This window comes from Capricornis sumatraensis, chromosome 10 (genome assembly GCF_032405125.1).
Source record: "Capricornis sumatraensis isolate serow.1 chromosome 10, serow.2, whole genome shotgun sequence".
Classification (NCBI taxonomy): domain Eukaryota; kingdom Metazoa; phylum Chordata; class Mammalia; order Artiodactyla; family Bovidae; genus Capricornis; species Capricornis sumatraensis.
In genome coordinates, this window is record NC_091078.1 from 25,984,269 (window position 1) to 26,012,153 (window position 27,885).

A 27,885-nucleotide genomic window follows, 5' to 3' on the forward strand; every position below is an offset into this window, starting at 1 on the left:
TGCAGCCTGCCAGGTTCCTCTGTCCTTCACTGTCTCCTGGAGTTTGCTCAAATTCACATCCATTGAATCCATTGAGTAGCATCTCTTTGCTGACAATTTTAGTTGCCCCCTTACAAATAGGGCAAAGCAAGCTACAATTATTTTGATGCCCCTCAACTATTATGAGCAATAAATTAATCCCAATCGCTTGAGGCCAGTTCTTAGAACTGTGCCAGCCACAGACTTAGTACTGCTCAAGATGAAGCAGTTTATGTCACGACTGCAGTCTGGTCATTGCGCAGTTAACGTCTTTCCTCTGGCGTAAAACAACTCAAGGATGTGCGTCAGACACGGAGTCTGTGACTCTATTGTCCTAATCATTAAGTGCTTGGTTTTGTTCCTGAGTGGCCCTACAGTGTTCTCCTCAGTTCCATATACATTAAAAAAGCACTGTGCTGGGACTTCCCTGGTGGTCCTGTGGTTAAGAATCTGTCTGCCAAATGCAGGGGTCATGGGTTCGATCCCTGGTCCGAGAAGATCCCACACACTGTGGGGCAACTAAGCCGGTGAGCTACAACTGCTGAAACCCTCATGCCTAGAGCCTGTGCTCCACGACCACGGAAGCCACCACAGTGAGAAACCCAAGCAGCACAATGAGGAGCAGCCGGTACTCACCACAACTGGAGACAGCCCACATGTGGCAACGGAGACCCTATTTGCAGCCGGAAATGAATACATACAACTTTTTAAAAAAGCACTGTGCTTTTGGAACTTCCCTGGCAGTCCAATGGTTAAGACTCTCTGCTTCCAAAGCAGGGGACCTGAGTTTGATCCCTGGCCTGTGGACTAAGATCGCACATGCCATGTGGTGAGGTGAAACAAAAAAAAGAATTTATCAGAATTCCTGTGTTTGTAGGGTAGGAACCTGATCTACTACAGTGAAAACACACATGTGAAGTTGCACGTTTTATGCATCCTGACTTCACTGGATTGCATTTTAGTACAATTGCTACATCTTGTCCTTCAAAATCTGGTGGTTCCAGATGAGATGGCACCAAAATTGATGCCAAGAGAGTCAAATGATCTGAAGAAACTAGTGTTCCAGACCCAAAACTCCTACACTTTTTCATCAGCAAGTCAATGTATCAGACTAAAAGGAGTTTGACTTCACAACTACTCTGTTCTACACAATGTAGCAGCAATTTAAAACACATTGGAATTGCTCCTGTGTAGATCCAACCAGTCCATTCTGAAGGAGATCAGCCTGGGGATTTCTTTGGAAGGAATGATGCTAAAACTGAAACTCCAGTACTTTGGCCACCTCATGAGAAGAGTTGACTCATTGGAAAAGACTGTGATGCTGGGAGGGATTGGGGGCAGGAGGAGAAGGGGACGACAGAAGATGAGATGGCTGGATGGCATCACTGACTTGATGGACGTTGAGTCTGGGTGAACTCCGGGAGTTGGTGATGGACAGGGAGGCCTGGCCTGCTGCGATTCATGGGGTCGCAAAGAGTCAGACACGACTGAGTGACTGAACTGAACTGAACTGATGCTTAATATCCTAATTTTAGATTGTTTTTGTATTAATGATCATTTCACTGTTTAACTATAATGATGAGGAGGAATCCTTATGGAATCTAAAAACATGAAGAAGATACATAGAAGCTTGAAAATGCCAAAAATATTTATTACATCATAACAGAAACTAAACACTCTTGTAATCAAAATCATGAAGATTAGGGAAAAGATTCATGACAGCCAACAGAAGTATCTAAAGTGATTATAGGAATCAAGGCACTTTTAAACAAGAAATAGAAGACAGAAGAAGAAAAATGAAAGGAAAATCTATGTATATTCAGTAGAACCAAAGAAGGTCAGAAGGTACCTCACTTTGATGAATTCACTGATTTTGATAATTGCCATAATCTTTCACTGTGGCCTATTTAAGGAGCAATAATTTCATTCAATATTGAATAATCAAAGAGTTCATCCTGCCCCCAATTTTGACCTACTAATTATATCAACAGAGAATTAAAGAGATCATGGCAAAACATACACTTCTCAAACAGATACATTTACAAAATATTTTTAAATGATCCAACGGCTATGAGAATCTGAGTAGCCTCTTTGAAAACTAAAGGTTGTATTTATAATTTTGTTTGTAAATTGTTTTCAACAAGATAGACATTACATCAGATGGCTTTTTGGACTGGATAAATATATTAAGAAGTTTCAAAAGCCAAGTACATTCCACAGAACACCAGTAGGCCATGTTTACTTGAAATACATGGAAGTCTAATAAAAATGCACTAGGCCAATTTTTAAAAAAGTAAACAGGAAAAACATTCTGAATTATCTTGAAATCCCATGAAGTTTAGCAGCAGCTATTAAATTTTTAAATAAAAATGGCTTCAGAGATCACAGGGAAAAAATTGTGGTCTTTAAAGAAAGGCAATTTCATGGAAATCATTGATCTGATTGCTAAATTCTATTCTTTTTTTGCATAAGGACTTGGAAAAAAATGTCAAAATAAAAGAACAAATGTGACTTATCTGAAATCACATTAAAATTAATCAAAATAATGAAAAGTATTCAAAATTAAGTAGTGAAATAAGACAGATATCTAATATCCATTAGTTAGAGTCTATACTGGAGTGATGAACGCTGATCAGATGGTGATTATCGTATTCTACATTAACAACAGAAACATCTGTGAACAATTTTTAACTTTTCTCTAACTGAAAACCACCTATTTGTGCCTTTATTCAATAAATGCGATTTTCCATTGAACAGTGTTCATGGTCAGTTATGCTATCACATAACTGTTAGGAAAGATGAGAGCAAAGGCTACCAGCATTCTTTTACAATGTTAATCACATCTAGTTTTCTTAATTTTGGTAGAGAAAAATCTTCCATAATATAACCTGAAGTTAGTGACTATTTCAGCATTTTGTAACAGTTATATTTCCCTTTTGGGTTTCTCTCACATATGGAGCATTTGAAACAAACATGCCAACTTGGACTTTTCTTTAAGAAAGCTAAATATAATGAGATGATCTGCCTGTTTTAAAGATGTTCTAAGCCTTGCAATATGGATACAACAATGTTTTGATGACTCCAAAACATATTCTTCAAGGACTCAGAAAGCCTAACAAAACCAGATGCAAGAAGTTTATTCAAAAGTTGGTGAAATTAGACTATGTTGTTTTAATTGCAATTTGGAAAAGTAATTTGGAATACTTCAAAAAAGCAAGTGAGAACTTATAGACTTCTGATCTGGACTTATATGAAGGGTATTTCTTATGTCATTTAAAATTTGTTTACATATTAAATAACGGAGGAAAGATAATGGAATGTGAAACAAAAGGAAACAAAAGTGATAAATTAAATTATTCTGAAACTGAGAAGTAAATTGTAACAAAAAGCCAGATGATCATACCAAAAGCAGTTACTTATTAGAAGAAAGATATGCTTTGACTGGAAGCAATGAATAAACTTGTGGACTGTTTGGTGGGAAAAGATTTCAATTTCTTGCTAATTTACATGGAAAAACTGATACTGATGAAACTAACATAAAACTTTTAATATGACACTACAATGACATTGATGACAACTGGTTAATGAATCTGGTCAACTCAAAAAACATGTCTGAGGTGTCTGTCGCAGAAGAAAACTTAAAGCGCCCTAATATCTTACAGCATGTGAAAAAAACTTGATAGAGGTTTTCCTAAGTTGACATCAGTCCTAAAAATTTACATGATGTTATGAATTACTACTTGTAAGGCTGAAACTTTTAAAAATAACATTAACCAGTCAATGTTATATAAATTATGTGTGAGGTAGATTGTCTCATCTATTAATTTCATTTTAGAATCATAAACACTTCTATTTGTTGTGAATAGAGGCTATTGGGTTTTATAAGATTAAAAAATACTAAGTTTGTCCAAAGTAGCTTCCCAGTTTCTCTTCCTATTGCATCATGTTGTTTTATTTTCTTCATAGCAACTATCACTAGCTAATAGCTTCATGTTAACTGATTGGTTTAATTGTTCTCTGCTTACCTGCTCTAAAATGCAATTCTTGTAGGAGTAGTAACTTTATTTGCCTTATGTATGTTTTACTCAGTGTCTAGAATAGTGTCAGGCACAGAACTGGCCTCATTCACTGGCAATCAGATGGATGGATGGGTGGATGGACGATGGGTGGGTGGATGGATGGATGCATGGATGGGTGAGTGAATGGCTGAATGAATGAAGAGGATGGTGATAGTGCCTGCTTCCTGTTTGCCCCTTATATTGAATTTGAGTCTCACTTGTTTAAGAATTGATGATCAGATACTGACAGAAAGGCTAAATGAAATTCTGATCATGGGCTGAACAACTTTAGTGAGAGATTTAGCAGATTCTGGATGCAGACAGAGCTGTGTGGGGCTCAGGTGAGAAGATGTGGCATGGAATGGAAGAGGAGACATTCTCCTTCACTCCGTATCCCTCTCAGTGCTCCTCTGGCATCCTGAGAGACAGTGGCTTTGGTGGCTTCCAAAAATGCCTGGCAAGGCTTCTGCAGTTTTAGAAGCAGCCAGTGATGCTTGCAAGTTGGAGCTGGAGAAGGAGCTGGTACCTAGAACTACCAGCTGGGTTGTAGGCACTTGTGAGGCTCCCCTTTGGGGATTTTCAAAATTACTTGTGTTGTGAGCAGGTGAGTGCTGTTTGAATAGATAGGGACTGGATGGTTGTATTTAGAGGCATGGCCATTTGGACACCAAAATTAATTTCGACCTCTGTTTAAGTTTATAGGCTGATGGGGCAAGCAAGTTTCAGATTATATATATATATATTACCTCATTTTAAATCATCTAGATCTTTGATCTAATCTGCCAATACAGTTCTGTAAGAATCAGTATTGAGCTACATAATAATTGTGTTGTCTCGTTCTCTTGTTCTTAATTTGGAGCCACCATACATAGCTGTAAGTGTGAAGGGCCCTCAGTTGAGGGATTCTGTGGGAGTTGAAATCCAGTCTTTGCTTCACTTGCCAAATATGCCCTAGCATGGGCTTCTTCCGCCTGGGGAAGTACTTTTTCTTAATCAACACACAAATACACTCTGCTCACTGAGACTTGGGACTGTGGTTCACCTAAAAGGACATTTTTTTTAAAAAATTTGAATGAAGTATGTGTGTACTATCTACCAGAATCCCTGCCATAATTCTTCTGTTGGTTTCCTCCTTTTTGCCTTGGGATCTCTGAAATGATGTCTCTAGGCTCAGCCAAGGCCAAAGTGGCAACTATACCACCAGCACCTGCTAAAAAGAGCTAGTATACTGTAGAAATGCTTTGAATGAACTTCAGAGCCAGAGGACATGGGTCCAAAATCTAGTATTGCCACAGAACAAAAGATTTAAAAAACCTGTAAGAATACAGAACACCTACAAACCTTCATTTTTCATGTCATAGAAAATGACAATTCTGTGTGAACTCCTGGGTAAACTAACAATGTAGACCTGGCCAAAGGACCAAGCCAGAGTCTGCAGGTCCTAAGAGCCAAGGAGGGGTGGGGAGGGTGGGGCTGGGGCGGGGGAGGTCAATAGTTCTATTTGCCTGCAACCCTTTTTTGGCAAACCTGTGGAAAAGCCCTTCAAGGAGAAGAGGTCAGTAACTGAGAAGGATTTCATGGGGGAGATGAAGGTAGAACTTGGTTTTGAAAGGTGATTGTTTGGAAGGACGTATTGATGGGAAAAGACCTTCCAGCAGAGGAAATGATGCAAACCAGGGCAGAGAAGTGGTAAGTAGGGTCTGTGAGCTGTGGGGAGTGGTGTAGACAGTGAAAGATGACTGCAGAGGGTCTACGTTTAAATGTAGTGGGATTTTTGCAGACTAGACCCAGAATGGGGAAATTACAGAAACTACCATGTTAAGGCTCAGCAAGAAGGAGGTATATTTTTTAAAAGTCCATGTTGGAGAAGGTGAGGAAACAGACAATTCCTGCTGGTTCAATATAAATGGTATAACCTCTTTGGGGGAACTTTAGCAGCTTCTACCAAAAGTGTAAGTTCCCAAGCTCTTGATCCAGAATCTCACTTCAAGGAATGTATTCTGTAAATGTAGGTCTATACTTTTTTGTTTTCTGTTTGGCTGCACTGTGTGGCATGCGGGATCTCAGTTCTCCAACCAGGGATCAAACCTGTGCCCCCTGCAGTGGAAGCATGGAATCTTAACCGCTGCACCACCAGGGAAGTCCCATTCTATAGTTTGCATATGGGTATACACAAGGTTCCCTGGAGGCTCAGACAGTAAAGCATTTGCCTACAATGCAGGAGACCCAGGTTCAATCCCTGGGTTGGGAAGATCTCCTGGAGAAGGAAATGGCAACCCACTCCATTATTCTTGCCTGGATAATCCCATGGACAGAGGAACCTGGTAGGCTACAGTCCATGGGGTCACAGGGTCAGACACGACTGAGTGACTATACTTTCACTTTAATACACAAGGTTACTCACTGTACCATTTTTGTAACAACAAGGGATGAAAATAAGATTTGGAAACAACCTGAATATTCAGGATTAAGGGCTCACTGGATAAATTAAAGTACATCCATACAATGGAATACTATAAAGCTACAAAAAGAGAGTTCTATGTACCTCGTGCTTTCAAATATATATTTAATGGAAAAAGCAAGGTACAGAATGCAATGTTTAGAATGCTGATGCAAGTGTAAAAATCAAGGGAAAGAAGATGTGTGTGTCTATGTATTTATATGTATAAAATAAAGAAAAGAGTACATTAAAAAACATAACAGTTGCTTCTGAGTCAGGAAACTGGTTGCTAAGAAACGGAGTGGGAGGAAAACTTTTTATAGTATATCTTATTCTTCTACCCCAAATTTGAACTCATGTGTATTATGTATTTAGGAATAAAATTCAAGTTGAGAAAATCCATTAGACTACTTAAAACAAAAAAATAGTATCCATGATCCTAGATATTCTAGGCATGCAAGATACTAAGAGACAGAAGTTTTTATTAGTTTTATTTCTTTTAAAATTGGGCCCTTGTTTCTTCTACCTTTACAAGTCTTCTGGATTCCTATTTTTATATTAACTATTCCAGCAATGGTCACTTAGTTCACTTTAGTTCAGAATCTCTTAATAGCATCTGCACTTAATCAACCATCCAAAAACATTTGATTGTGCGTATTTTTCACATGTATTTTAATGAATTGTATCATTCAAGCCCAAGACCGAAACACATTATGTAAAGACTTCAAAATTATTCATATCATTCAGTTCTTTTTTATGTAGGTGCTCAATAAAGATCAAACAATAATGCCATCCCCATGTGTATTAGCAAATATCCTCCTGATTTTGGTGGAATGAACAAATCTATTCATTGTTTACCTCTTTGAAAAAGAATTGAAAATTGCCAAATGCACTTTTCCCTCAGTTCCAAGTCTATGTCCAACCACACCCTGTCTGGACATAAAAATGCAGCCTCATACTCAAGTTTGTTATTGCTAAGTGCTTCCAGACACTGGTAAGCAACTTCTTCCTGTCCCCTGATCCCTATCCTAAAAACAGAGAAGAAATTTAGGCAGAAAGCTCAAGTATTTTAAATCAATAATTGGGACAATAAAGCAGATGTTCCTGAAGTAATATCCTTGATCGATATTCTAATCTCTCTGCAACAAAGGAAAAAAGAAAATTTCTCTTAAAATACCTTCACAGAAGGGCCTTGGTTACTTTACAATCTTTCTCAAAAGAGTGCTAGACACAGCGTGCATTCTTGTAATAAATATTGCTTGAAATATTTAGATTTCTCTCTGGGCCATGGGATTTTGTGTTAAAAACAGTTGTTCTTGTTATAGTTGTAGCTATACATTAAACAGACTAGTACATTTGCTAGAAGTGCATGTTGCTACACACCCAGACTGTGCAAGTCCAGGATCCTAAGGCAGTAAAGCACTGTCTCCATTAGCCAGCTACAAACTGGAAAGAATACTGGGGGGCAAATGGGCCAAAGAGAGTAAGATAGGTCACCTCTTCTTTCTAACTAAGGGCAGACAAATCTGAGGCTTTTGGTTAAGGCAAAGGAGAATTTTCAATGGCATTAAAATAACTGTGTTTTTTTTTTTTTGCCATGCAGCATGGCTTGTGGGATTTTACTTCCTAGAATGCTTTGCTTTAGTTGTGTCTGAATCTGTGTGACACCATGGGTTATAGCCCACCCGGCTCCTGTGTCTTGGGATTCTCCAGGCAAGAATACTGGAGTGAGCTGCCATTTCCCACACCAGGGGATCTTCCCTCCAACAGGGATCCAACCCATGTTTCTTGTGCCTGCTGAATTGGCAGGTGAGTTCTTTACCATTAGCGCTACCTTACTTCTCAGACTGGGGATCAAACCTGTGGCCCTGCAGTGGAAGCATGCGTCCTAACCACTGTGTCTCCCTAAAACAACTTTTTAAAGTTTACATAATCCATAGGTACAGGTACCATTAAGTAATAGGAAAGGACAATAAGGCGTCAGAATAAACGCAGCAAAGATTTTCTGCCTTCCTTGACTATGATCAACCACAATAGAGATTTTCAATGATTTTTCTTTTTTAGCCGATGACATTCATTCTTATCTATTGTATCAGGAATGTCGCTTAACATAATCTTATGGAGCTAAGGTAACTCATTAAGCATAGTGAAAAAATTATGCTGGTATGTGCTGAGGATCTGATTTCGCAGCGTTCATTACCAGAACGCTTCCTCCTCCCACCAGGCATCCTGAATAAACACTGTGTAAACAGAATATTTACTATCCTGTCACCATGCAGTTTATGCATGTATCCTCTAGGTGTCTTCAGTGACCAGCTTTCGAGGAGATTTTCATGCAATGGGCCAACTGGCATAGCAAGAGCTCAGCTTACTAGAATACATTCTCACGGCTTCTTTAGAACATTTTGATTATCTAGAATAAAATACTGTATTTTGGATTCCACATCTGTCTTTTGTGCAATAAATACTTCCAGACATTAAAAAAAATTTCAAGTTCATCTTTACTAGCTATTAAAAAATGTTTTTGCTTTCATCTTAGGTAAATACTGACCTCACATTTCTACAACGTGACTACTCAGGAAATACTCTCTCCTGATGTAAGTGGTTTAAATTAAGTTGAAGCACATTTCCTGGGAAGGGGAGGTGAGGAGATAAAATGTATAATTATTTTCTGTTTTCCTTTGTTATTACAGGTTTGTACTTAGGGAAAATTCTAAAAATATATTGAGGGGGAAGATGGTGTTGTTCTTGAAACCTAAGAAGAGTTTGAAGAGGTGGCCGAGATCTGGGGTTTGACACTGATAAATGTGGGTGGGGTCAACGTTCCTTGGGCTAAGGAGTTTTAGTTGCAAGCCAGACGATCTATTGAGTGTTTCCAAGACTCTATGCCACTTAGTATAAGACACTCAGGGCCCAGCAGAGGCTTACAACATTTAAAAATGACACTTCCAAGTAAGTGTTCTTCAAATATTTTTCAAAAACTTTTATGTTCAAATAAGTAAGCAGGAAAATTGATTTGCAATGATAATTAGAAGACAACAATACAGTATCCCATGGAATCATTTCCTCTTATTCCTTTGTTCTTAGAGCTACAGATTATCACAATTTTTCTCTTGTTAAGCTTTTTATTTGGAAACAGTTTCAAACTTACAAAAAGTTGCAAAAGTTAAGAGCATTATAAGGAACACTCCTAGACCTTTCATTTATACAACATTATGCTATTTGCTTTGTCCTCTCTGCTCCTCAATATCTATCTCTGTCACTGTTTCTGTTTTCTGTCTCTCTTGTTTTCCTGAACTGTTTAAAGGCATCCTGCAAATATTACGGCCCTTTACACCTAAATCCTTCAGTGTGTATTTCATAAAACTGACTGAAAGATGGCCATTTATGTCTTAAATTCACATATCCATATTCAAATGTTATCTGTAATCTAGTAATGTCATTTTGTAGCATTTTTTCCTTTCCTGTGGATCTATTCTAGGGTTAGGTATTATATTTAGTTGTCAAGTCTCTCTAACTTCCATTAATCTGGAGCAAATCACACAAATATTCTTTGTCTTTTATGATACCAATTTTTTTTTTCTCTGCACTATGTGCAGCATGTGAAATCTCAGTCCCTGATCAAGTCTTGAATCCAAGCCCCCTGCAGTGGAAGCTCAGAGTCCTAAGCACTGGACTTCCAGGGAATTCACAAGACTGATATCTTTTGAAGAATGCATTTACCACCACCACCCCCCTTAAAATTCATTATATAATTACTTTTTCTCTCTCTTGCAACTAATAGGACTATGCAAATGTTCCTATGTCATCAAAATTTTCTCCCAAAAGTTAACATTCAATGACAATTCCCTCTTGCTTTGATTTTAATCAAAGCTGCAAAAGGATAATTGTCGAACTCCAGCACCACATTTGTGTCTACTATTTGGTCTTCTGCATTCTACTATAAGCAGAAGACCTCACTTTTCATGCCCACCTAGCTATCGATCTATCGTTATAAATTACCACTATTATCTATGTGTTTTGGGAATGGATATATTAATTTTATTTATTCACTGGCTTAAAATTCATGATTGATGCTGGGACACCAATGCTCAGACTGTCCCAGATTTGGTCAGCAGGAGCCCATTCAAATTGGTTCTTGTGCCTTTGTAACATGTCCTCATCATTGGTTTAAGCATCTTCTTACTTTCTGGCACAGAAAAATATCCCAGGCTCTTTTGCCCCTATCCTATCCTGTCCCTGAAATCAGACATTTCTCTGAGAATCCCTGATTCCTCTTAGTGAGGAATGGCATTAGAGACCAAGATCTAGGTATGCTTATTGCTACTGGGGGCAGGGGCGAAATCTTTGCCTCTTGGCTCTTTAATGTATAACACTAACAAACACTGGGATTTCCCTGTGGTCCAGTAGCTAAGACTTCACGCTCACAAGGCAGGGATCCTGGGTTTGATCCCTGGTCAGGGAACTAGATCCCACAACTAAGAGTTTGAAAGTCTCAGCTAAAAGAACTTGCATACCACAACTAAGACCTGGATCAGCCAAATAAATAAATATTAAAAAAGAAGAAATACAAACATGTACATATGCATATACACACAGATCTGTGTGCATATGTGTATTTATAATATGTATATATACATACATATTTTAGAATATTTTAGAAATCATAGCTCACACCAATACCCCCAATTCAATTACAGTTCCAAAGGATTATTTCTTTTTTTTTTTTTTTAAATTTTAAAATCTTTAATTCTTACTTGTGTTCCCAAACATGAACCCCCCTCCCACCTCCCTCCCCATAACATCTCAGTGGGTCATCCCCATGCACCAACCCCAAGCCTGCTGTATCCTGCGTCAGACATAGACTGGCGAATCAATTCTTACATGATAGTATACATGATAGAATGCCATTCTCCAAAATCATCCCACCCTCTCCCTCTCCGTCTGAGTCCAAAAGTCCGTTATACACAGCTGTGTATTTTTTCCTGTCTTGCATACAGGGTCGTCATTGCCATCTTTCTAAATTCCATATATATGTGTTAGTATACTGTATTGGTGTTTTTCTTTCTGGCTTACTTCACTCTGTATAATCGGCTCCAGTTTCATCCATCTCATCAGAACTGATTCAAATGAATTCTTTTTAACGGCTGAGTAATACTCCATTGTGTATATGTACCACAGCTTTCTTATCCATTCATCTGCTGATGGACATCTAGGTTGTTTCCATGTTCTGGCTATTATAAACAGTGCTGCGATGAACATTGGTGTACATGTGTCTCTTTCAATTTTGGTTTCCTTGGTGTGTATGCCCAGCAGTGGGATTGCTGGGTCATAAGGTAGTTCTATTTGCAATTTTTTAAGGAATCTCCACACTGTTCTCCATAGTGGCTGTACTAGTTTGCATTCCCACCAACAGTGTAAGAGGGTTCCCTTCTCTCCACACCCTCTCCAGCATTTATTGCTTGCAGATTTTTGGATCGCAGCCATTCTGACTGGTGTGAAGTGGTACCTTATTGTGGTTTTGATTTGCATTTCTCTGATAATGAGTGATGTTGAGCATCTTTTCATGTGTTTGTTAGCCATCTGTATGTCTTCTTTAGAGAAATGTCTATTTAGTTCTTTGGCCCATTTTTTGATTGGGTCATTTATTTTTCTGGAATTGAGCTGCATAAGTTGCTTGTATATTTTTGAGATTAGTTGTTTGTCAGTTGCTTCATTTGCTATTATTTTCTCCCATTCAGAAGGCTGTCTTTTCACCTTGCTTATAGTTTCCTTTGTTGTGCAGAAGCTTTTAATTTTAATTAGATCCCATTTGTTTATTTTTGCTTTTATTTCCAGAATTCTGGGAGGTGGATCATAGAGGATCCTGCTGTGATTTATGTCTGAGAGTGTTTTGCCTATGTTCTCCTCTAGGAGTTTTATAGTTTCTGGTCTTACATTTAGATCTTTAATCCATTTTGAGTTTATTTTTGTGTGCGGTGTTAGAAAGTGATCTAGTTTCATTCTTTTACAAGTGGTTGACCAGTTTTCCCAGCACCACTTGTTAAAGAGATTGTCTTTACTCCATTGTATATTCTTGCCTCCTCCAAAGGATTATTTCTGTCCTTCTCTCATTTTATATTTGTAAGTTCCTTCTTCCATAATAAGAACCATGGCTTTCAACAATATCAACCCATTTACTCATTTTCAAAGCACTTTTTTTCAATCTTTCATATATGGCTCCAAACAGAAAACAGTTTGAATAAAACTGTAAAAAATTGGAAAACTCTAAGTTTTTCTTTCAACATTAAGGATTTTGTAAATCTGTAGCACTAGTTCTTATGTGATCTCATAAAAATTGGAAATGGGTTGAATGGGACAAGCACTTTGAGTTATATATAATGACAAGTAGCCAGCTGTCTTGCACTGCAGAGTATAGGGTGGGATTTTAAACACCCTGTCCCATGTGACTCAGAGACCTTCAACATGTTTTCTGTTACAATATGGGACTGAAAGAAGACAGAAGAAACCAAAACAAGAAGGAAGCCAGGAGCCTGTGTTGAGAGAATTGGCACTTGAAGCTGGTTCCAAGAATGAACACACCTGGGTGGAATCCCTGCAAGTCAGCTTTAGAACCATTTCTAGATAAGCATGCAGCTCAGTCTAAGTTGGGTTTTTTAGTATTGGGTCATAGAAGATTTGGAGAAGGAAATGGCACCCCACTCCAGTACTCTTGCCTCGGAAATCCCATGGACAGAGGAGTCTGGTAGGCTGCAGTCCATGGGGTTGCTAAGAGTCGGACACGACTGAGCGACTTCACTTTCACTTTTCACTTTCATGCATTGGAGAAGGAAATGGCAACCCACTCCAGTGTTCTTGCCTGGGAAATCCCATGGACAGAGGAGCCTGGTAGGCTGCAGTCCATGGGGTCGCACAGAGTTGGACATGACTGAAGTGACTTAGCAGCAGCAGCAGCAGCATAGAAGATTTCTTAAAAAGAAAAGGCTATTTCATTATTGAAGGTGAATTATAGTATTTTTACCTTCCTAAACTTTTAAAATGAAAATAGATTGGTTTTAGTTTAGAATAGTTTGGGGAAAACCTCTCTGAAGGTTGATAGTTGACAAATTACACCCCATGTCCTTTCTGGCAGTCCAGTGGCTAAGACTCCATGCTCCCAATACAGGGAGCCTGGGATTCAATCCCTCGTCAAGGAACTAGATTCCATGTACAGCAACTATGAGTTTGAATGCCGCAACTAAAGAACCCACATGCCACGTGGAGACAAGATCCTGCGCACAGCAACCAGCATAGCCAAACAAATATTTAAAAAAAGATTCTGTCATCCTATGAATGAAGAGATAAAGATATAAATTACAAAGTTCTGCAAAAGGGCAGACATTTCCTTTACAGAGAATTACTGCCAAACTTTCATCTATAAGTACTGAAGTCCTCTGATGTTTCTGTTCTTAAATATCTTTTGATTCCCTAGCTACTTCCCATGTTGCAGGCACTGAAATTCTGATTCTAGCAGTTCTAAACTTGGTACCAGGTAGGTCCTAGAAATGTCTTCTTTTGACACTCATACCTTCTATGTACCCACCTCTTTTTCTCTTCTGAAGTCTTTCCTATTTTTCTAATGCCTTTTCTTCCACTCATTCCCCATGTACCAACTAGCATCTGACAAGACTGACAGAGTTCCCCAGTGTGGAATTCATTGATTCTTAAATTTTACAGGACTTACCTTGATACTGAAGATCCACATCCCAGACTCCTCAGGAAGATACTGCCTTTTGGATTCTTGAGGACTGGGCTCCTTTTGCTTCAACATAAAATAGTTGGTGAATTTGAGACAATGAATGAGAACTAAAGACCACCCCACCAAGCTCCACCAAGCGTCTTATAGAAAGAATTTTCATTCATCCAACCATCCATTCTTTATTGGGCACACAGTATGGGCAAAGCAGATTTGGACAATAACTAGTAAATAAGTAAGTACACAAGTAAATGAATTAAAAAGAAGAGAATAGAAGTCTGTGATAAATCTTTCAAAGGAAATAAATAGGGTGATAAGTATAACTGGGGTAAAGATTTCATTTCTTAGTCCTTACAGAAGGAAAAAAAAAAAAAGGTAAAGGTGGGGATTATAGACTGGCAAGGAGGGCCTCCATCATCTGACCCTGCTCTAAAGTTATTTCCTACCACTGTTTCAGTGCCCTTTTCTGATCAGACATGTCTCATTGTCCTAAGAAAGACCCTTTTACTCCTGTCTCTGTGCCACAACACTTCTTGATCTCCTGTCCTTACTTCTTAGCCCTGCTGTCATTCTAGATTCCATTCCTTCATCTCTGTGCTTATTCCCTGTCAAAGTTCTCCATGACTGCTCCACTTCTTTCTCCTTTCTCTTAATTCTATAGCCCTTGAAACTTCAGCACACAATTTAAATTCTATATTATCTTCATGTATTTAACATTATCTCAACTACTCTATGTTTGTCCCTCTGACCTATTGTTAGGTCTTAAAGTCAGGGACAATATTTCATATTTGCTTTTGTGCTCAGCAACTGTTGGGCAGGGAACGAGTGTTCAGACCTAGATGAAAGTTTTAAGCATATTGGTTAATACTGACTGGTTGAGGAGCCTATTGGGCTGTTGCAGATTTGTAGAAGAGCTATTTTATGGCCAGCAGGGCCTTGCTGTACATTTCAAATTACGTGATATAGGTGGCTGCCCTTCTTTCTACACATGAGGCTGGCAAGAGGCTGACTTACTTTCTTCTAAAAAACCTTCTTCTAAAATGCAGCACTTCTAAAATGCAGCCAATGACTTCTTCACTCACTTCCTGGCAGGCTGTAGACCAAAACTCCAGACAAGCCACAATTTTAAAATTTAATTGTATCAGTAGGAGAAGGCAATGGCACCCCACTCCAGTATTCCTGCCTGAAAAATCCCATGGACGGAGGAGCCTGGTAGGCTGCAGTCCATGGGGTCGCTAGGAGTCGGACACGACTGAGGGACTTCACTTTCACTTTTAGCTTTCATGCATTGGAGAAGGAAATGGCAACCCACTCCAGTGTTCTTGCCTGGAGAATCCCAGGGATGGGGGAGTCTGGCGGGCTGCCGTCTATGGGGTTGCACAGAATCAGACACGACTGAAGCAACTCAGCAGCAGCAGTCCTCACTATTCCGCCTTTCCCCCTCCCTCTATGAGATAATTCAGATCTCTACAGCATAGATGGCTTATATAAAAATGCAGTTATTTTCAAGAAGTTGAGAGACAAGGAGAAACTTGCTTACTACTTTGTTTTACTGTGAAAAGAAGTAACATTATCTGAAATAGGAGCCTATACAAGCAAAGCAATACGTTTGCATAGATCATAACATTTGGGTAACATAGATATGTTTTTTAAATTAATTTTTTCTTGAAGTATGGTTAATTAAAAATGTTGTGTTAGTTTCCTCTGTACAGCAAAGGGACTAAGTTGTACATACACATACCTTCACTCTTTATTAGATTCTATTTCCATATAGGTCATTACAGAGTATTGGGTTAGATATCGTTGACTAAAGCAGACATCAGCTATTTGAAAGACAGCATTTTAAGTGGCATGGACTGATGACTCGGGTTTTTACATTCTTTATTGAGTGGAAGCATTATTTGCATTATATTTTAAGGATACGTTAGAAAGCAATACCTATATAACACTTGCATTGTATCAACTTTTCCTAACTGTTCACTCATTCACTCACAAAGCCTTCCATGATGGCTCCAATTACTTATTCTTTCCCTTAATTCTCTAGCACTTGAAACTTGTCACTGTTTTAATTATATATACTGTCATATTTTATTTGATATAAATTATCTTAAATTTGACAAATATAATCTTAGTGTATTCCGTATTGCCTCATAGAATCCGGGTGGCTCAGACAATAAAGAATCTGCCCACAGTATGGGAGACCTGGGTTTGATCCCTGGATCAAAAGATCCCCTTGGAGAAGGGAATGGCTATCCAATCCAGTATCCTGGCCTGGGAAATCCCATGGAAAGAGGAACCAGGTGGGCTACAGTCCATGGGGTCACAAAGAGTCAGACACAACTGAGCGACTAACACGTTCACAGAATCCGTTTATTTCTGGGGTTTTATATAGTTTCATTCCTTGTCCAAATGAGAATATTTTGGTTCTGTGTTTCTGAACATAGTTGTGATGGGTTATGATACAAAATTAGGTGAACACAAGTCCTGCTCAACTGAGATCCTGCTCAGTTAAGTTTCCTTACAGTAAATATTAAGGCACTACATATTGATTCTGTACTTACTTTCAGACAACTGGTGTTTCATCTCATTCTACAAAAAACAAAACAAAAAAACAAGGCAAGGATAAGTGATTAAATGCCAGGGCAATAAGAGTGAAACATTACAGATTTTCTGCGGTTACGATTGAAAGCATTCTGAGACAGTGCCTGATGTATTAGAGGTTTGTTTGCTTCCTTCTTGAAAAAGAGCTTGGGTATGAATGGACCCAATAGTGGAAGAGGCTCCTGCAAAACCAGTGTCTCCAGCATGGAATTTGAGTGGGCGAGAAATGCTTAATTGCTATTTACCTGCCGAATGCTGCCTTTGACACACATGATGAGCCAGCGTCGTTTGACTGTCACCTCCTTAGGAGGCAGGATTCTTCAGCCCACACTCTGCTCAGCACTGAACTCTTCTCTGTGCGTGCTTTGTGTCTGTGTTTTTTGCTCAGATTGTGCATTTTGAGGAAAGCACCAACCCAAGGCAGGCTCCTCGGTTTTGTCATTGTAGGGAGACCAGCAGAGCCTCCCACACAGCAATGTGCTCAAAGAGAGGCAGGGATGCCAAATCCTTTGAAGAAGCATTTCTTAAACAAAAGGGATTCCCCTATGTGCTGGTAGGCCTCGCAAGTCTTTCTTTCCCACCATATCAGGCAGAACTCACAGATGGATGGCTGTCTATTTGTACTTATTAGGCCATATGTTGCCAAATAATTAAGTAAGTAAGTAAGTAGGTCTTAGATATTTGGGGTCTGGCTTCAGCTCATTTAAAAGTTCAAGATGCAAAGTTGCCAAGTGCAGATTTATCAACAGACTAAATGTATTGTCTAAATAAAATAGACCAGCACCCAATATAATAGCCCTGGCTAGTGCATGGATTATGTCTGTACTTAGTTGCTCAGTCGTGTCTGACTCTTTGTGACCCTTTGGATTACAGCCTGCCAGTCTCCTCTGTCCATGGGATTTTTCAGGCAAGAATACTAGAGTGGGTTGCCATTTCCTCCTCCAGGGGATCTTCCTGACTCAGGGATTGAACCCATGTCTCCTGAGCCTCCTGTATGCAGGCAGATTCTTAACCAGTTGAGCCATCAGGAAAGCCCCACTAGTGCATGGATTATTATTATTAATAGTTAATTCAGATATCCCACAGGTCAAATTTTATTCTCTGAAATGTGACAGAATGGCATAGTCAAAGCAAGAAATTACACACAGGATGCTTTCTACCTACTGAGTATCTTCCGTAACCCTCAGCAGAACCCCACCTCTGAAGACCGCACTGCTGACGTCTTCCTGCTAGGGATGGACCTGAGCCACTAGATCAGTATCAAAATAAACTCACTCTCAGCACAGCTTCCTGGGAAGGGGATAGCACCTGGCCAGGCCAGACCTCTGGGCCCACAACAATCCTACGATCCGTGAAGTCCACTAAATCAAGCCGCATGGGGGGTGCCATGCTAGGAAAAGTCGTGTTTCTTGTGGCATTGCTTGGCGTGTCTACCCATGTTCTCTTGGCTCCCCTCTCCCGGCAGAGGCTCCTCTGTGCAGCCTGAAACAATAAGAGGCCCAGCCCTGGTCCCACAGCAACTCCCACCCACTGTGCAAGGTGCTGGGTGAGAGTCCCCAGGGCCTGGGCGGAAGTTCTGGCTGCCCTGGCAGGCCCAAACACGAGCTCAGGAGAAGGTACACATCCCAGGGGCTTTCCGCCAGCTGTCTAAACTGGTTCAGTTATCCAACTCTTTATCTTCTCTATTTGTTTTTCTTTCCCCGCTGTGGGCCACATATTCTTCACCTTGACATCCAACTCACCTACAAATTCAAAATTTCCTTGCTTACGTAGCCCCCATCACAGTAGCTTTAGGCTCCCACACAGTTTAACAAAGTAGTGATGTGCTTTTTTCCATTCTCGGAAAATTCTCTATTTCCTACTGTGTTCCTTACTTCTTTTTTCCCCACTATGAACTCTTTTGATCCATAGATTTTTTTTTTTTTTACAAGTGATGGTAGATACCCAATGGAGCAGTGCACTGGCTGCCCTGTTGCTCATTCATTAGTTTTAAAAAATACCTATGTACTGGGATTTCCCTGGTGTCCTAGTGGCTAGCACTCTGTGCGTGCCCAATGCAGGGGCTTGAGTCTGATTCTTGGTCAGGAATCTAGGTCCTACACACTGCAACAAAGATGGAAGATATTGTGTGCCACAACTAAGACCTGGTGTGGCCAATAAATAAATTAAAAACAAAATTTTAAGTTTGTGCTAAAAAAGATCTACCTACTTTTGAAACATAAAGATCTCCTTTAACTTAATCCTAAGCCATACTATCCATGAAATCACAGGTTTTATGTTTTCTAACATAATTCTCTTTTGGGGGGGTCTAATATAATTTTTAATAAGCAACTGCAAAATTAAAAGAATAAATAAAATTATAAAAATGAAATAAAAGGTGCTAATTCATGAAGGTTGCATGGGACACCTTCACTTCCCTTCCCATCTCCCACCCAGGTAATTGGAGGTGTCTTCCAAACCCTAGACCAGACTGGTATCAGATAAGAGGAAGTCACTGTACAATTCTCACTATTCTGTCCCTCCTCCTCCTTTTTGGGCCCAATTGCTGATTTAGGATCACAAAAACGATCCTAAATCATTGGGATTGCTATTGGTAGACCATAGGAAAGGAGACACAGCCAAGACAGCTTGGTGTTACGTGACAATCCACCAGCTCAGGGAGGAGGTAACATGCCCAAGGGTGGTGAGGAAACCGCAACTTCTGCCGGAGATAAGGACCAGAACTTACTGTGAATTCCCCTGGGTCAAATGAAAGGCAAAAGATGGGGAGAATTGTGAGAAAAGTAAGACATCATCTTTATCTAAATATAGCATAACATACAGTCAGTGAGTGATACTAACATTAAGGAAGTTTTTGGAGTTCTTGGCAGGGCAAGCTATTCCTGTAATTCGATTTGTGCTGAACATCTCAGCACGTGGGAGACTGGATCAATCTGCCTGTCCTTGCATTTTTACACCACCTTTTACCAGAGAACCCAGGTGCTCAGACTGCACCCATTTGGATGGCTTGCCCCCTCCCAAAACCTGGCAGGGGCCCATGCCAAACATGACAGCAATGTTTGAGCAAGAGATACTCCACCCCTGCCCATGTTCTGTTCTTCTACTCCTGCCTCCATCAGCTAAAAGCAATTAGCCCCCTCGTGGGATCAGTTAAACAATCAGGTCAGCTTCAGATAATGAGATCATGGACTCCAATAAGAAAAGGAGCCTGAGATTAGCTCTTAAACACTATTCATAGCCCTGTCTGGTGGCCTCTGCACTTTTATTTATCACTGACTGATGCTGGAAAGAAAACCTTGGGAAGGGATAACATGCCTGCCTGGCCCAGGGGTGTGGGGAAACACAGATGAGGTGTGTTCCTTTTATCATATTGCCCAAAGGCTGGGGAAGGAGGCATAGCTGGCCACCTGAATGACAGGCAGTATACCCTGGTTGGAGGGTTCCCTCCATTGGCTTGGGGCACAATCTGGCACTACATCCTCAGCTTCAATCACGATATTTTAGTTTCTAAAAATATTTGTCTACTTTTGAAACATAAATATGTACTTTAGCCTTATCCTAAGCAACAATATGATGAACTCACAGGTTTGATGTTTTCTAACTGACTTTTGAGAGTCCCTTGGACAGCAAAGAGATCAAACCAGTCAATCCCAAAGGAAATAAACCCTAAATATTCATTGGAAGGACTGATGCTGAGGCTGAAGGTCCAATACTTTGCCTATTTGATGTGAAGAGCAAACTCATTGGAAAAGATCCTGATGCTGGGAAAGATTAAGGGCAGGAGGAGAAGGGAGCGACAGAGGATGAGATGGTTGGATGGCATCACTGACTCAATGGACATGAGTTTGAACAACTCTGGAAGATGGTGAAGGTCAGAAAAGCCTGGGTGCTTCAGTTCATGGGGTTACAAAGAGTTGGACATGACTTAGCAACTGAACAACAACATACTTTTGAATATGTAACTTCTAAAGCGAAAAATAATGCAAACGGAGGCTTCCCTGGTGGTCCAGTGGTTCAAAATATGCGTTCCAATGGAGGGGACATGGGTTTGATCACTGGTGGGGGAACTAAGATCCCACATGCTATGGGACAACCATACCCATGAGTCACAACGAGAGATCCAGAGTGCCACAGCTAAGACCCAATGCAGCCAGATAAATAAGGCTCTCTGTCCATGGGATTCTCCAGGCAAGAGTACTGGAGTGGGTTGCCATTCCCTTCTCCAGAGGATCTTCCCAACCCAGGTATCAAACCTGGGTCTCCAGCATTGCAGGCAGATTCTTTACTGTCTGAGCCACCAGGGAAACCCAGATAAATAAATATTAAAAAAATAAAGTAAAAATGAAATGTGCTAATTCATGAAGCACCTAAAATTATCTGGAGTACTACCTTTTAGGAAAATTGAGTCAGGTATGTTACCCTTGGAGGATAGGACAGATTATCTTGTGTCGATGTGAAGAGGCTGACATTGAGTCGATTCCAGATTGTTCTAAATGAGGCTCAAGATTCCATTCTTCATGGGAGGGAGGAGGAGGAAGGGGAGGAGGGAAGGAAGTAAGGGAAGGAGAAAGAAAAGGAGAAGTAGAAGTTTGGAAATTAGAAGGCTAGATGTGGTAGAGGGCTTCCCTAGTGGCTCAGATGGTAAAGAATCTGCCTGCAATGGGGAAGACCTGGGTTCCATCCCTGGGTTGGGAAGATCCCCTGGAAGAGGGCATGGCAACCCACTCCAGTATTCTTGCCTCAAGAATCCCCATGGACAGAAGAGCCTGGCGGACTAAGCACAATTGAGCATCAGACAAAATTGAGCGACTAAGCACAACACAGGAATGGTAGAAAAAGAATCTCAGTTTAGGAGGCTAAGGAGAGAAGAAATTTTGATTATCACAGAGACTAATATGGGCTTCCCAGGTGGTGCTAGTGGTAAAGAACCTGCCTGCCAATGCAGGTGGACATAACAGACGTAGGTTCAATCCCTGGGTGGGGAAGATTCCCTGGAAAAGAGCATGGCAACCCACTCCAGCGTTCTTGCCTGGAGAATCCCATGGACAGAGGAGCCTGTCGGGCTATAGTTCATAGTGTTGCACAGAGTTGGACACGACTGAAGTGACAGCACACACACACACACAGACCAATACTTTAGGCCTGCAGCACTAACCCCAACCAACCAAATTTCAAACGTCCAGCAATGTCATGGGTAAACCAGGTTAGATAATCCTGAACTAACACAAATCTCCAAAGTCCTAGTAGCTTAATACACTCTACTTTTACACTTAATACACTCTTACTTTTTAGTACTTAATACACTCTTTAATTTTTTTTAATTTTTATTTTTACTTTATTTTACTTTACAATACTGTATTGGTTTTGCCATACATTGACATGAATCCACCACGGCTGTACATGAGTTCCCAAACATGAACCCCCCTCCCACCTCCCACCCCATATCATCTCTCTGGATCATCCCCATGCACCAGCCCCAAGCATCCTGTATCCTGCATCAAACATAGACTGGTGATTCGTTTCTTACATGATAGTATACATATTTCAATGCCATTCTCCCAAATCATCCCACCCTCTCCCTCTCCTTCAGAGTCCAAAAGTCCGCTCTACACATCTGTGTCTCTTTTGCTGTCTCGCATACAGGGTCATCATTACCATCTTTTAAAATTCCATATATATGTGTTAGTATACTGTATTGGTGTTTTTCTTTCTGGCTTACTTCACTCTGTATAATCAGCTCCAGTTTCACCCATCTCATTAGAACTGATTCAAATGTATTCTTTTTAATGGCTGAGTAATATTCCATTGTGTATATGTACCACAGCTTTCTTATCCATTCATCTGCTGATGGACATCTAGGTTGTTTCCATGTCCTGGCTATTATAAACAGTGCTGTGATGAACATTGGGGTACATGTGTCTCTATTCTGGTTTCCTCGGTGTGTATGCCCAGCAGTGGGATTGCTGGGTCATAAGGCAGTTCTATTTGCAATTTTTTAAGGAATCTCCACACTGTTCTCCATAGTGGCTGTACTAGTTTGCATTCCCACCAACAGTGCAAGAGGGTTCCCTTTTCTCCACACCCTCTCCAGCATTTATTGCTTGCAGACTTTTGGATCGCAGCCATTCTGACTGGTGCGAAGTGGTACCTCATTGTGGTCTTGATTTGCATTTCTCTAATAATGAGTGATGTTGAGCATCTTTTCATGTGTTTGTTAGCCATCCGTATGTCTTCTTTGGAGAAATGTCTATTTAGTCCTTTGGCCCATTTTTTGATTGGGTCGTTTATTTTTCTGGAATTGAGCTGCATAAGTTGCTTGTATATTTTTGAGATTAGTTGTTTGTCAGTTGCTTCATTTGCTATTATTTTCTCCCATTCAGAAGGCTGTCTTTTCACCTTGCTTATATTTTCCTTTGTTGTGCAGAAGCTTTTAATTTTAATTAGATCCCATTTGTTTATTTTTGCTTTTATTTCCAGAATTCTGGGAGGTGGATCATAGAGGATCCTGCTGTGATTTATGTCAGAGAGTGTTTTGCCTATGTTCTCCTCTAGGAGTTTTATAGTTTCTGGTCTTACGTTTAGATCTTTAATCCATTTTGAATTTATTTTTGTGTGCGGTGTTAGAAAGTGATCTAGTTTCATTCTTTTACAAGTGGTTGACCAGTTTTCCCAGTACCACTTGTTAAAGAGATTGTCTTTACTCCATTGTATATTCTTGCCTCCTTTGTCAAAAATAAGGTGTCCATATGTGTGTGGATTTATCTCTGGGCTTTCTATTTTGTTCCATTGATCTATATTTCTGTCTTTGTGCCAGTACCATACTGTCTTGATGACTGTGGCTTTGTAGTAGAGCCTGAAGTCAGGCAAGTTGATTCCTCCAGTTCCATTTTTCTTTCTCAAGATTGCTTTGGCTATTCGAAGTTTTTTGTATTTCCATACAAATCTTGAAATTATTTGTTCTAGCTCTGTAAAAAATACCGCTGGTAGCTTGATAGTGATTGCATTGAATCTGTAGATTGCTTTGGGTAGTATACTCATTTTCACTATATTGATTCTTCCAATCCATGAACATGGTATGTTTCTACATAGTACTTAACACACTTTTACTTTTCCCTCACAGGAAGATTGTTGTAAGTGAATTGGGTCCTTTGAGGCATCCTTCTTCCAAGGGAGACTCAGAGATCCAATCTTGTGGCTTCATGACCTCAGTATATGGTTGCCAGAGTGACCACAGCAGAAGAAGAGCACGTGGAGAGTCTCATGGGACCTATCACTGCCTGAGCCTCAAAGTGACCTGTGTGGGTCACATGGCCCTGCACACAGCAGCAAGATGGGCTGGGACATGTTTCCTCTGGGAGTCCAGGAAAATGAGGAGAACAGCATGAGTGCTGGAAATCTTGGTGCTGTGCTGTGCTAAGTTGCTTCAGTCATGTCTGACTCTTTGTGACCCCATGGATTGTAGCCCGCCAGGTTCCTCTGTCCATGAGATTCTCCAGGCAAGAACACTAGAGTGCATTGCCATTCCCTTCTCCAGGGTCTGGAAATTTCTAAGTAAGAACAATATAACTTTGGACTGACAGTCTGTCTTGGCACCAGTTAATGTGTTTCTTCATACATAACACCTGTACTGGGAGGTCCACTTTGTGGCTTTGTTGTGAGGTTAGACAAGATGTTACATATAAAGTGCCCAAGAATTTCATGACTAGAAAAGCCCACTGGGGTCCCTGGGAAAAGTAAGATGGAATCTAGGTGTTAAGATAAGGACTAGCCTCTTCTTTTGTGTTTAGTCTGGTTTCACTTGCCTTTAGGGGCATATGTACATAGGCCTTGCACCTAACACTTTGGATTAGAGTTCCCAGCACAGAACCATGGTGCCTGACACTTCAGCTTGGCAGACCATGTGCAGAGATGCTGCCCCTGGCTCTGCAATCTGGAGCAGAGAATGTCTTACTCTCAAGCCATCCAAGTAAGGAGATGGGAGAAAAAGAAGTCTCACATCCACCTCCCTGAAGGCAAAAAGCTCCAGATATTTATGGGTTAAAGCTCAGATATGCAGAGTGTGAGGAAAGGTGACTGGAGGTAAGAAAAGGGTGACGTGAACATCATTAGGATAGAGTTTTTGGCCTTCTGATGTCAAAAGGTCATGGATCTTGGACATTTGCACATGCCCAGTTGGAGAGTTGGTGGTCCCAACAGTCTCAACCTGCTTGAGCTCAAATTGGACACAGGTGACCCCTAGTTCCTAAAAACAACTTGGGCAAACATCTTATTGTCTAGGCTATGAAACCCTTGGGGAACGTGCAAGTTTTTGAAAAAAACAATAAACACAGGTTTGATCAGTAAAGGCAGGTTACAGTTCATTATTTACTAAGCAAGTTATAGTTTAATGGATCCAACTGATGACCACCCCCAAGTTTCATGTTTGTCACCCAACGAATGAAAGATCTCATTTTCTTCTCTCCCGCAAGGCTGAAGGAGCTGGTATTAGGCTCTAAGCTCTATTTAAAATGCAACAATAGGGACTTCCCTGGTGGTTCAGTGGCTAAGAGTCCATGCTCCCAATGCGGGGGGCCTGGGTTCAATCCCTGGTCAGGCAACTAGATCCCATATGTCACAACTGAGAGTTTGCATGCTGCAACTAAGACCTGGTGGAGTCAAACTAATAAGTAGATATTTAAAAATAATAAAATGAAATAAAGCTTACAATTTAAAAATATTGTGGTAAAAGTACATAATATTAAATTTAACATCTTAATTTTATTCAAGTGTTTGTGCATGTTAAGTCACTTCAGTTGTGTCTGACTCTTGGTGACCCCGTGGACAGTAGCCTGCCAGGCTCCTCCATCCATGGAATTTTCCAGGCAGGAATACTGGAGTGGGCTTCCATACCATCCTCCAGGAGATTTTCCTGACCCAGGGATTGATTGAATTCACATCTCTTACGTCTCCTGCATTGGCAGGCAGGTTCTTTACCACTAGTGCCACTTGAGAAGAACTCAGGAATGTTAAATACAGTCACATTGTTGTGTAACAGACCTCCAGAACTTTTTCATCTTGTGAAACTGACAATGTATACCCACTGAACAACTACTCCTCATTCCCCATTCCCCTAGCCCGTGAAAACCACATTCCAGTTTCTATTAGCAGACTGCATTAGATACCTTGTATAAGTGGAATGACAAATTTTACTTAAAAATCATGATTAGAAAATAACAAATCCCCATGAATAATGAATGGAGCCCTCTTCCAGTGCAAACACAATATTTGAAACTGAGGAAAGGAATTACAGGATCTGTGACACTGGTAGACTTGATGGATCTAATGTCTCCTCTGGTGGCTATAAAGCAATTAACAAAACACAACTGTGGAAGTTGAGATCCTTATATTTCCTCATAAAATTTACTTCTTATGCTTAATCTGTTACTCTCAGTAGTGAAGTTTGAGAGTCATCAATATGACAGTACAGCAATATTGCCTCATCAGTCATGATTTACTTAATGTTTTCTGAATTTAGTAATATTTGATTAAAATTTAATGTGAACATATCATATCATGCCATATATATTATTGCATCCATTAATCAGGTAACTATAGTAATGAAATGCCGGAAGGTTGGATGAAAAAAGAGCCAAAGTCTTGATATATGTTTGACATAATTCCATGAGTGATTAACCAAAAAAGAAAAAAAGTCAGTAATACAAAGCTTCATTAATATATATTGCTTTTACAATCATCTATGTATCATCAGATATTTTTAACCTTTGTTAAGCTTGATTTTTTAATTTACTTAAAGACACTAAATATTAATAACTATGAAAGATATACATTGTTCCATTGAATCACAAGTTGACAGAATGATTCATAGTTTATTCTAATTATTTTTGGATAATGATGTGTGTTAAAACATTATCTAAGTTATTTAATCAGTTTGTCATGAGGGAAATGGCACATATTTAACATGTGGCTGTGTAAAATACTAATTTAAATATCATATTTCTGTCATTTTAAACTTCCATGTCATTGACCATAGCCAGTAATCAGTATGATACATAATTTATGTCTAACATAGGATGTGTTTCATGTGCAAAAATTCTCCTTTTCCTATTAAACACTGAATTAATCATAGATTGTTTCTTTTAATACTGCCATTTAAATCAACCAACAAATAAAGGACCAATTAGTGTATAAACACCTATCTGCAAGATAGTTTAATATTGACTCAACAGAAGGATGTTGCCTATAAAACACAATTATCCTCTAAATTGTTCCCTTTTAAAAATCCTGTCAGGTTGCACTCCATTCATTCGTTCATTCATCACATTTTTTTACTGAACAGTTCTCATGACAAGCATGGTGCTGGGTTGTGGGATACAAAAATAAAACAATATGGTCCCTGGTTCCTAGCAGCTCAGAATCTAGTAATGAGTAGAAGCTTACACAAATGCAAGCAGGGGTGGGTTTCCAAGTGGAGTCTGAACAAAGTACACGGACACTGAGAAGAGTGTTAGAGCCAGCCTGGGGTGTCTGGAAAGGACTCTCGGCGGGCAGCTGCCTTGAACGGAGGCAGAGGTGTAAATAACAGTTTCCCAGACACACACATGGGGATGGGAATATGGATTAAAGGTGATTCTAGAAAGCATGACAGCAGGTGCAAAGGCTCAGAGACATGCAAAAGCATTTTCCAGGAACAAGAAAAATTCACAAACCTGCCTTTACCTTGTTCAGTTCAGTCGCTCAGCTGTGTCTGACTCTTTGCGACCCCATGAATCGCAGCATGCCAGGCCTCCCTGTCCATCACCAACTCCTGGAGTTTACCCAAACTCATGTCCATCGAGTCAGTGATGCCATCCAGCCATCTCATCCTCGGTCGTCCCCTTCTCCTCCTGCCCCCAATTCCTCCCAGCATCAGAGTATTTTCCAATGAGTCAACTCTTCATATGAGGTGGCCAAAGTATTGGAGTTTCATCAGCTTCAGCATCAGTCCTTCCAATGAATACCCAGAACTGATCTCCTTTAGGATGGACTGCTTGGAT

At 40.1% G+C, this 27,885-nt stretch overlaps 1 pseudogene; it reads left to right on the top strand.

Moving 5' to 3' along the window:
- The window catches only part of LOC138087331 (nicotinamide/nicotinic acid mononucleotide adenylyltransferase 1-like), a 154,871-nt pseudogene that overhangs the window by 4,092 nt on the left and 122,894 nt on the right, over positions 1 to 27,885 (top strand).